The 12,018-nt window shown below is 42.1% G+C and overlaps 1 long non-coding RNA gene across 1 annotated transcript; it reads right to left on the bottom strand.

Annotated features, from left to right (window-relative positions):
* Positions 1–9,334: 9,334 nt before the first annotated feature.
* LOC119509318 lies at positions 9,335–11,829 on the bottom strand. The gene is made up of 2 exons (XR_005211674.1): positions 11,695–11,829; positions 9,335–11,595 (listed from the first exon to the last, which is right to left on the bottom strand). It is a non-coding gene; the product is annotated as an uncharacterized LOC119509318 (long non-coding RNA).
* Positions 11,830–12,018: the final 189 nt, after the last annotated feature.

The following is a 12,018-nucleotide window of genomic DNA, read 5'->3' as shown; positions in this document are numbered from 1 at the left end:
TAAGCCAGGATAGCTTCAGGGTCTCTTGGTTGAAGATCATCCACTTGTCTGCCTTAACAACATCCTTGGAAGAATAAACGAATATCATGTCTCCTAGAAAAGCTTCCCTGAATGTCCCTCTCTCTGCTGAGCAGCCTTTGTGCTGTCAGGTGTTTGTGTGTCTGGATGGTAATGAGAACCAGAAAGGCCAGGCTCAGGTAGAACCCGGCAGCTGGCATCCTGTACTGCTGAGTGAAGGGCAGTCACATGGGTCGGGAACCAGACAAACAGGTAGAAGTGTGAACATCTTGTCATGAAGGTTGAGAAAGCTAGCAACTACTGTTTTGACAGGGTGAGAGGCCACCTCCCCTACTGCTAAAGTCGGACCACAGGCATGCTTTGAGGCAAATCCAGCAAAGTCCTCAGACAGCAGCTTTGCCTTTATTCCAGCACTCAAATAGCTGTTTATTTGGGTCTCCAGTATTCAACACTAAGAGAGGATGCAGCTATGACATTGGTCTAAAACATTTTCAAGTCAGTGGATTTCCACAGCTGTGGAAAAACAAAAATAAAGAACATATGCTTCTGTGCAGCATGAATTGCTTGCGTCAAACTGGAAAAGTAGGTTGGGGTCAGTTTGGGGTAGGCTAGTCTCAGTAGCTTAGACTTTATTCCACAGGTAATGGGAGACACATCAACCAGGCATAATTTATGGACCCTATTTGGATCTGAATAAACCAACTCTTTAAAAAAAAATTGAGACAACTGGAGAAATATCATCTGACTGGATATTTGATCAATTAAGGAATTACTTTCAATTTTTAGCACATTAATGTTTTGGTAGTGAAGCTTTTTTTAAGAGTCACTATCTTTTTAAGATACATACTGAAATATTTACAGATGAACTAATGTAATTCCTGAGAATTGTTTCAAAATAGTCCAGTGGGGGTGGGGGGGGTGTGCTGGTTTGAATCTGTTACATACCCCATAAAAGACTACAGTATATTATTTTAATCCACTCTTGTGGGGGCAGACCTATGGGGGGGGTTGATTAGGTTGTTTCCATGAAGATGTGAACAACCCAATTGTGGGTGGGACACTTTGACTACATTATTTCCATGAAGATGTGACCCCACCCATTCAAATTGGGTCTTAATTAGTTCACTGGAGTCCTTAAGAGAGCTCAGGGAGAGAGAGAAAGAGCTCAGAGCCAATACAGACCCAGATGCTTGGAGAAGCTGAGAGAGACATTTTGGAGAAAAACTAAGATATGTAATCCAGAGTTTGTCCCCAGGAGAAGCAAGCAAAGACCCACAGGAGCTGAGAAAGAACCCAGAGATATTCTGGAGAAAGCCACTGAAACCAGAAGCCAAACCCAGGAGAGAAGGTTCAGCAGAGCCAGCTATGTGCCTTCCCATGTGACAAAGGAACCCCGGATGCCATTGGCCTTTTCTCAGAAATAGTATCTACCTCTTTATGCCTTAATTTGGACATTTTCATGGCCTTAGAACTATAAATTTGCAACCTAGTAAATCCCCACTGAAAAAGCCAATCCATTTCTGGTATACTGTATTTTGGCAGCTTTAGCAAACCAGAACAGAAGGTATACATGAAACAAGAGTGGCCATAATTACCGAAAGTGTTTTACAGATTCAATGCAATTCCAGTCAAAATTCCAACAGACTTCTTTTTAGAAATGGAAAAGCCAGTCATCAAATACGTATGGAAGGGAAAGCAGTTAAAACCATATGAAAAAGAAAAACACAGTCGGAGGATTTTTTTTTAACTTTTTAAAAATATTACAAAGCTAAAGTAATAAAAACAGTGTGGTACTGGCACAAGGACAGACATAAAGATCAATGGGATTGATTTAAGAATTCAGGAATAAACCTATGCATCTTTGGTCAATTGATCTTGGACAAAGGTGCCAAGTCCACTCACTGGGAAAAGAATAGTCTCTTGAACAAATGGTGCCAGAAGAATTGGATATCCATATGCAACATCACAGCATATACAAAAATTAACTCAAAATGGATCAAAGAACTAAAATTATAAAAACTCCTAGAAGAAAACATAAGGCAACACGTTCAGTGCCTTATGTTAGACAACGGCTTCCTAGACTTTATTATCAAAAGCATGAGCAACAAAAGAAAAAATAGATAAATGGGTACTCATCAAAAGTTAAATCTTTTGCACATCAAAGAACTTTATCAAGAAAGTAAAAAGACAACTTAAAGAATGAGAGAAAATATTTAGAAACCATATATCTGATAAGAGTTTAACACCCAGAATATGTAAAGAACTCCAACAACAAAAAGATAAACAATCTGTTTTAGTTTTCTAGGTTGTTTAAAGCAGGTTACAATGAAATGGGTTGGCTTAAAAAAATGGGAATTTATTAGCTTACAGTTGAGGTCAGGGAAATGTTCAAATTAAGGCATCCTCAAGGTGATGCCTTCTTCCCAAAGACCAGCTGCTGGAGATCCTGTGCTCCTCTGCTACATGACAAGGCACATGGCAGCCCCTGCTTGTCTTTCCTTTCTCTCCTGGGTTTTGTTGCTTTCAGTTTCCGGCTTCTGTGGCTTTCTCTCTTCATGTGTATTCATTCTGTTTCTAAAGGACTCCAATAATAGGATTAAGACCCATCCTAAAAAATGTGGGTCACACCTTAACTGAAGGAGCCTCATCACAAGATCCTACTTACAATGGGTCCACACCCACAGGAATGGATTAGATTTAAGAACGTGTTTTTCTGGGGTACATATAGTTCCAAACCACCACAAAATCCTATTTTAAAAATTGGCAAAAAAATTGACTAGATATTTCTCCAAAGAAGATATACAAAAGGACAAAAAACACATGAAAAGTTGCTCAATGTCATTAGCCATCAGGGAAATGCAAATCAAAGCCACAATGAAATATTATCTCATGCCCACTAGAATGGCTACTATTTAAAAATCAGAAAATAACAAGTGTTGGAGAGGATATGGAGAAATAAGAACACTCATACATTGTTATTGGGAATGTAAAATGGTGAAGCCATTGTGGAAAACCAGTTTGGTAATTCTCCAGAAAATTAAGTATAGAATTACCATTTGACCTGGCAAACCCACTACTAGGTACATACCCAAAGAAATGAAAGTAGGGACTCAAACAGATATTTGCACACCAATGTTCATTGTGACATCATTCACAATTGCCAAAAGGTGGAAGCAACCCTAATGTCCATCAGCAGATGCATGGATAAACACAATATGATATAGACTGGAATATTAGTTGTCCGTAAAAAGGAGTGAAGTAGTGAAGTTCAGATTCATGCTACAACATGGATGAGCCTTGAAGACATCATGTTAAGTGAGATAAAACAGACACCAAAGGACAAATATACAATCTCACTGATATCAAATAATTACAATAAGAAATTCAGAGTCAGAAATTAGAATACAAGTTACCAAGGACTAGGTTGGGGGTAGGGAATGGGACGTTAATGTTTAATTGGTATTGAGTTTCTATTTGGAGTGATGCAAAAGTGTGGGCAAAGTTGGCACAACTTTGTGGATGTAATTAATGCCACTGAATTGTATACTTGAAAAGGGATAAAAAGGGAAATTTTAGATTGTATTTAAGTTATCACACCAAAAAAAAAACAAAAAACAAAAGAATCCCACACACCCACAGAACTGTGTAACATAAAGAGTAAACTCAAATGTAAATAGTTGGCTAAAGTTATTAGAATAATAATAATAATAGTAATAATACTTTATCAATTTTAACAAAGGTACCACCCTGTTCTAGTTTGCTAATGCTACCTTTTTACAAAACACCAGAAATGGATTGGCTTTTATAAAGGGGGTTTATTTGGTTACAAAGTTACAGTGTTAAGGTCATAAAGTATCCAAGGTAAGTCATCAACAGTCAGGTACCTTCACTGGAGGATGGCCAATGGTGTCTGGAAAACCTCTGTTAGCTGGGAAGGCACGTGGCTGGCATCTGCTTGCTCCCAGGTTGCATTTCAAAATGGCTCCCTCCAAAATGTTGCTCTTGGAACATTTTGCCCTCTCTTAGCTTCTCCAGAGCAAAAGTCTGCTCTCAATGGCCATCTTCTGCTCTCAATGGCCATCTTCAAACTGTCTCTCATCTGCAGCAAGCATATGGGCCTGTGTGGCTCTTTTTAAAGTACTCCAGTGATCCAATTAAAACCCACCCTGAATGCGTGGGGCAACACCTCCATGGAAATTATCGAGTCAGATGTTTCACTTACAGTTGATTGAATCACATCTCCATGGAAACACTCAATCAAAGAATTCCAATCCAATCAACACCAATATATCTGCCCCCACAAGATTGCATGAAAAAACATGGCTTTTTCTAGGGGACATAATTCCTTCAAACCGGCACACACCGTAAGGCAAAATGTTAACAATAGGGAAAATTGTATTTGTCGGGGTATAGATGGGAACTCTACTTTCTGTATGATTTTCCTGTAAACCTACAACTGCTCTAATTAAAAAAAAAAAGGATGACTGTAAATTGATGATTATTGTGGTGAGGGGATGGGACCTGCGGGGTCATCACACAATTCCCTCTGCTTCTGTGTATGCTAAAAATTTACCATAATAAAAAGCTAAAAAAAAAAAAAATACATAAAGGAGAGAGTTCCCCCAATGCAAGTCAAACACTTCCCTGTGAAAGTCTGTTGAATGGCATGTGGAGTGACCAGCACTGCATCCTTGAAAGGTTCATATTCAAGGTAAAAACAAGAAAAAAGAACAGTGGATGGAGAAGCAGTCATTTGGAATTCAATAAACCAGGGTTTGAGTCCATTCCCAAGTCTTACCAGCTGCGTCATCTTGAGCACATAACTCACCACCATAGTTTTCTAGCCTCAGTTTCCTTTTCTGTAAAGAGATAATAATTTCATCTACCTCACAGAGTTGAGAGTTAAATGAAATAACGCATACGAAGTTCTTTAACTTCTGCCTGGCACAAAGTAAGTGTTCATTAAACATTTGCTATTTGTGAATTAATGAAAAACATCTCCATGGAAACACTCAATCCAATGAAAAAGAGTGGTTATGAAAAGTAAGAAAAGAACCAGGGTAAGTAGTAAGACAGAAGGAAAGAGAAATAATTTTGACAAAAGGATGTCATGTCATTATTGAGGAATCCGATGCTGTAAAAGAAATAATTAGGTAATGTGGAAGTCATGGATGACATCAACATTTTTGTTTCATAAAGATGTGGAGTGTGCAAACAGATGACAGGAAAGTAAGCTGGGAGCGATGGTGACACAATGGAGCAGTGGATATTGCATATTTCTTTATTTGGGGATGAAAGGAAGGAAAGAAACAGAGCGACACAGACAAGGGAGCCCTCTTTCAAAGTAAAGGAGCTCCTGCAAGTCTGTGGGAGGAGAGGAAGAAGGCTTTGGAGAGGGAGTGATGGAAGAGACCAAGCCAGGAGCAGTGTCTCCTCAGCTAAAGAAGACAGCCGCTTCTCCCGCGGTGAGTCAGAGATTGGGAGAAGTTTATTTACAGTGGAGTAGGTTTAGAGAATAAAACAAGACATAGCCAAGAGTGGAGGTAGTGTTTCAGAAGACACTGTGGAAGGGCCTGTAAGGAGGAAAAAGACCGGAAGGAAATATTATCGGATGGGGGAGGGAAAAGCACAGAGCAGCATGGGAATGAGAGAGAGCAGATGAGCAAAGGAATGGCTTCATTGACCTTTTGGCTGGTGGCTGAGGACGGCAGGGATGGGAAGTCTGGTTGTAAGGGAGAGCAGGTTGTATGTTAAGGGCAGTGTCAGAGGCTCGGGCAGGCAGCAGTCTATTGTGGAAAGTGTTCTGGGGTCTCTGAAGATGTGCAGATTGTTCTGGGGATTTTGAAGACATCTCATGGTGTGGTCGGAGAAGAGCAACAACTGACGTCGGGTAATAAAGCTGGGCCCGAGGTGGCCCGTGGTGGAACACAGCCCTCCAGCTTCAGGGGATGGAAGTGCAGGCGCTGGCAGGAGCGCGGAGAGGTCAGGGCTTTGTTAGAAACTTCCGGAAGTGGAGAGAAAAGCACAGGACAAAGCAAACCCAGCCAGTGTGACTCAGGGATCCCAAAGCAAGTGCTAAAATGTAAAACCTTTTCTTTGAAATTATTCCCTCACGCTACTTACATCCTCCACTTCTACTTCTCCTTCACCTCATCTCTGAGTTTCATTCTAAAGACAAGGTGATCATGATTGTTTCTTACATTACTTGATAATATTAAAAACCTGGACATTTAGTGTCTTGCTTGGTATAGAAATGACCGAGTCTAAATGCCATGACCTTTGACACAGAGGAGATTGAGAGTCTGGAAGAGTACCTTTGAAATCTAGATTCATTTGGACTATGTTGATGTGTGATATCCATGTCTAAACACAGGCATGGCCCACACTTCCTTTTGTCCCCCAATATACATCCCTCCTGTTCTTCTCCACTAATAGAATTGTTGGCTGGATACAGGTTCTCACATTAAAACACTCATAGCTCAGCCTCCTTTGCAGCTATGTGGGGTGAAGCCTGGTCAATGCTGTGTAAACAAAAATATTAGATGGCAGCTTCTGGGGAACCTCTTAGAAAGACAAAAGGTACCAGCCCGTTATCCCTACTTTATTCCTTCCTCCACCCTGCTGAAGCAGAATTCCAGTCTAGCCTCTGTCTTGGAGCAGGAAGATTCCTGACACAGCCTTGGGATGGGGAAGTGAGTTTAAGGGAGTTTGTCCTTGAACAGGGTCGAGAGCAAAATGCTCTGGGGTTTATGCTTAATGCTATTTGAGGCTTTTCTGTTACTTACTGCCCAACCTAATTCTAACCGGTATCCCAAGAATTAAAATTTAAATTAACCGATAAAAAGGATAATATAAAAGATAAAGACGTATATTTGTAAAAATATAATAAAATCACAGAAGTAAAACTTTAAGCCAAATCATCCTCTCTTAGACCCAACCTATAACAATGTCTTCATAAAAAAGTATTTTTGGCCACTTATTCAACCAATATTTATTGTGTATCCCTGGGGATGCTGTAAGGAATAAGTCACCATTGGGGAAATTGTAGTACAAATATGATAATGGAAGAAGAGCATGCAACATGTACGCCTCCCAACCCCTCAGCCAGAGGTGGGGACCAGGAAATGCTTTCTCAGAGTTGACATCTCAGCTGAGTCCTGAGGAGTAAGTAGGAGTTTATTGAAGATGAAGTGGGAAGCAGCATTCCAGGCTGAGGGATCAACTGGTGCAGAGGCTGGTGAGTTAGTTTCCCGGCTGCTAAAACACATACCATGCAACGGGACAGCTTAACAATAGAAATTTATTGGCTTATGGTTTCAGAGGCTAGAAGACTGGCTTCCTCCTGGGGTCAGTATCTTCTGTCTGGCTGGCCATCTTTGGGGTTCCCTGGCTTTTCCGTCACGTGACAACATGACAATGCACATGGCGGTGTCTCCTCCTTTCTCTTCTGGGTGCACTGACTTCCAGTTTCTGGCTGCTCCCCATGGCTTCCTCTCTCTGTGTCCACTTCCCTTTGCTTATAAGGACTTCAGCCATATTGGGTTAAGGCCCACCCTCATTCAGTCCGGGCACACCCGAACTAACAAGATCTTCAAAGGGCCTATTGACAAATAGGACCCACAGGACCAGGGGTGAGGACCTGAACATGCCTTTTGTGGGGGACTCAATGTGAATCCCAAAAGTTTGGAATAGAGGGAGCACAGCCACCCAGTCTGTGTTATGGCTGTCTGAGGAAACTAAGATACCCTCTTAGGGAGATTTGCATTTTAAGGGGAAATTTTGACAAATGTGTTTGGGTTTTGTTTTTTAGCTTCCTCAAGAGAAAATGCATCTTATATTTAGTTTGCATTCTACAGTGTATAATCTAACTTTCTGCACATCATAAGTTCTCAGTCAAACCTGTTAGGGTGACTGTTGGCCAAACCTTTCAAACTTGGAGGAAGGAGTCAAGAATAAGAAGATTGCTTTCATTGCTACTTTGCCACTTTATCCCTCAGATTTGACATGAATCAATGAAAATAAAAAATATTGTCAATGAAGAATATCTTCCTTCTTAAACTTTGAGAGCGAGCATCAAACAAGATAAACTTCAGTAAGTATTTGCCTTCTTTTTCTTTGTTGTTTTTTTTTGCCTGCAAATACCACTTTGTTCTTGTGTGATAGGCAGAGCATAACAAAATCTAGATTGTACCAGAATCATCTGTAAACTCACTAGAGGGTTTTTAAATGGAATATGTCAATTGTCTCTACCATCAGCCCTTACCCCTGAGGAAATCATGCAAGCCAATGCGAACCCTCTTAGAGAACCAGTTTATAAAAAGGTAGTTTATTGCCTCCTCAGATCTTTTTCATTCTGCTTGTATTATATATGATATGTGTATATATGTAATTACTATTTTTATGATTCCATGAAAACCAAATGTCTCAAGGTCCAGTGTTTTAGGTTGGCAGTTCCCTTCATCTTTGTATGATCCTCATTGTGACGTGGTACAGTGGTACCTGCCCAATTTTACAAATGCGGAAGCCAATTCTCAGGTGTAACTTCCAGAAGATACAAAACTAGCAGACTTAGACGTGAGTCTTTTCTTTCCAACTCCCACTCACTTCCCCCAATAAGGTACTCTAGTTGTTGCTATCTGAATATCTCTCCTAGAGTGGCAGTTTATTTTCAATGCCCAGTTAACTTGAAATTTCTGCTAAAACCAACAAAGGTAGTAAATGGCAATCTTAGATCTCATCTTAAATGTGTGCTCCTTTTAAGTACTCAGCTTATCAAGTTTGGCATGCTTACATAAGGCTAGAGTGTATTACACTGTAAAATTAGCTATTTTAAAAAAATGTTTCACTATAAACATTTTCAAGAATCCTTTCCCACTCAATAAAGTTTGAAAATAAGGTCTAAAAAGATTTTAAAAAGTGGAAGTGCAGTTACCTAAAATGTAAATAAAGTGTACTTCTAGGATTTTTACCAAATCAGAGTGTCTAAAACATTTTGTAAACTCAAAATTCTCCAAGCCTACATCCAAAAGAGAAGCCATTCCTACAGCACTTATTTTCTTCTTATTATTTATAATTGTCATTTGACATTACAGAAACAGATCTGATACATACTTGGAGATGATTTTTCTGTAGAAACAGTAAATACTATAATGCATATTTCTTCTGTTTCAAATATTGTTCTTATTAAATAAATGGGGTCATATAACATTAATTTTAGCACAAAAGCGTAGAAATATATTATTTATCTTTCTCTAGCTCAGAGTACATTACTTGCTTTTACTTTTCTATAATCTCATTTATGTTTTGCTCATTTTACTAAAGAAACAAACTCCCTTCTTTTAAATTTTTTTTTTTTTTACTAAATTCTACTCCCTTCCATCAAAATGTAACAGTCAACAGACTAGTTGTACAGTAATGAGGAAACCAACAAGGATCTCCCTCAGAATAAGGCTGATGGGAAACAATTTGCAGTAGTTAAGATTTCTTTCCCTATCCTTCCCTCTAAGTATTACACCTCTCAACAAAGAATTCTTGTTTAATGTTATTGGAAAGTTGTGCAGCAGGGCGTTATTTAGAAATACCATAGATCTAAATATATATATATTGGCAATGCTAGCTGTAAGTGAGCACAAGGAAAATGAGGATTTCAATTTGTTACACTGACATCTCATGTAAACAAAAAAAAATATTAAGAGTACCAAGATTAAAAAAAAAACAAAAAAACAAACCACAACCCCCAATACCAGAGCAATTTCTGAACATATTGATAGTTGCTAACCTAAATATTAATAATAATAAATAAGGAACTAGAATTCTCTGCTTAATATTCTTCCCTTCCACCCCCTCCATCCAGCATTATTGGGGCATTACTTTCATCTGAGTTTTAAAGTTTCAAAATCTAAGCTTAAAATGAACCATTTTGCCCAATGCCATGGAATAGCAAGGCACTGTTCCCAGAATTTCGCTTCACAAACCAACACACTATTTCTGCTAAGAGATGTATAGTTGACTGCGACAAAAAAAAAAGCAGATTGGTTTAAGTAAAAATCACCATATCTTGTTTTATTTTATTTATTCTTATAGAGAAACTTGTAACAAAGGAGGAACTCAAAACTAAAAAATGCAGCAATATAAAAGGAACCTATCAGCAGATAACTAAGGAATTACTGCTCCCATCACTGTGTGTTAGAGGTGTACTGGGCTCCGACCAGTATTGCCAGGACAGACTGGGAACACTGATGAGCACGACGGAATGCAACACATACAACAAGAGGCCACTACAGGGTGGGCTGTAGTGGGGGGCTCTGGGGGCTCCCTGCCCTCGCCTTCGAGGGGGAGGGAAGGGGATGACAGGAAGCCACCTCTAAAGGCCAGGAGGGGCCAGGGGAAGGCTTCAGAAACTGGAGAGGACTCGGCACGTTTAGAGAACTGAAAGCAACCCCCGGTTGTTGGAACACCAGGAAAGATGGGTGGGAGGACTGGCCCCGGGTAAAAGCCTCTGCTGGAGACTTGGCGCAAACGGGATTAGGAGGACTTTATGAAGCGAATTTAAGGAGATAAGACTTTATCCTGAGGACAAGCAGGAAGCCATTAAAAGATTTTAAACGGGAACAGCACGATGAGATTTACATTAAAATATAGCCTCTATCACGTTGCAATGTCGAGATGGGGGAAGGGTAAACCGGAGGCGGCGAGACCCGCGAGAAGGTAACTGCAGTGACCCGGGTGGGAGGCGCAGGTGGTCGGCCCTGGGGTGGACGTAAATCGAACCCCGGGCCTTGATGACTGCGGAAGACGGAGTGGGGGATGAGGGGCCGTTGACCAGGTTTCAGGTTGAGCAATGGTGCAGCGTGGCGGTGGCTGAGCGGGTTCACGCCGAGGCCGGGAGAGAAGGCGCGCGGCTCCGTCCGGGACGCGGAGATCGAGGTTTCTGCGGCGCCCAGACAGGGGTGGTCTGGGGGCAGGTGGCCGCTCTGGAGGGCCGAGGCGAGACCATGCAGAGCGAGTTCAGGAGAAGAGGCCCAGGACAGCTCCCCGGAAACCGCCCCGCGCGGCGGGCGGCCCTAAGCGTCCCCTTTCTTCAAAAGAATCCTGAATCTCCAAACAGGCTCTGCGACAGGCAGTTTCCCTGCTCTTACTTGGCAAGCGGGGTAAATGAGAACGTGGGAGAGGGGGGTGAATCTTGACACCCACTGCTCTACCCTACAAAGTAACTCGATGTATCCGATTGTCGAAAAATACTTTCTTTCTCAAATTCTTGGTAGAGTAGTATTTTGCTTTTTAAATGCCCTTTGTTCCGTTTTCTCCCAATCCCCATAATAAAATATTAAATAATCAACTTTCGGTTTTAAATAAAGATCACTAAATATTAAAAACATCCATCCACTTTGGTTTTTGTTTCACCAGACAGAGGCAAAAACAAAACAAAACAAAAAAACACAAACAAACCAAAAAAACCCCAGAACCTACGTCCACCAGTTAAGTGCTCAACTTCTTTACGTTCTCGGTCCTGGGTAAACAAACCTTGGTAGATTCGGGTTTTCGGCTTACGGACTCCGCGCATCCATCTGGGCTTTCCTATTAGAGGACGTGCGCGCTCACCCCACCTCGCTCCTCCCCCCTCCCCCACCTCCGGCAGCGCCACCTGCTCCCGGCGCCCCCCTCCCCCGCCCGCACCGGTTCTCACGCGCTCCTGCCCTTTCACTTCCGGGGAGAGTAGTGGTCGGGACCGGCCCACCCCGCGTCGGGCTCCGAAGCTCCTCTGGCCCCTGGCCTCCGGCAGCTCCCGCTGCTCCCCGCCCTGCGCCCGGCGCGCCCCCCGCGAAGTTCCTTCCCTGCGCACCCCCACCCCCTGCGAGGTCCTTGGAGGCGGGCCCGACCAGACCGGCGCTGATTGGCTGCCGCCTCGGCGCCCCGCCCTCCACGGGCACGCGCAGGGAGGTGGGGCGGAGCCGGGACGGGCGCGTGCGGCGCGGCCCCGCCGGCTGAGCGCCGTGACCC

This window comes from Choloepus didactylus, chromosome 14 (genome assembly GCF_015220235.1).
Source record: "Choloepus didactylus isolate mChoDid1 chromosome 14, mChoDid1.pri, whole genome shotgun sequence".
Taxonomy (NCBI): domain Eukaryota; kingdom Metazoa; phylum Chordata; class Mammalia; order Pilosa; family Megalonychidae; genus Choloepus; species Choloepus didactylus.
This window is presented reverse-complemented; position numbering and strand designations above follow the sequence as displayed.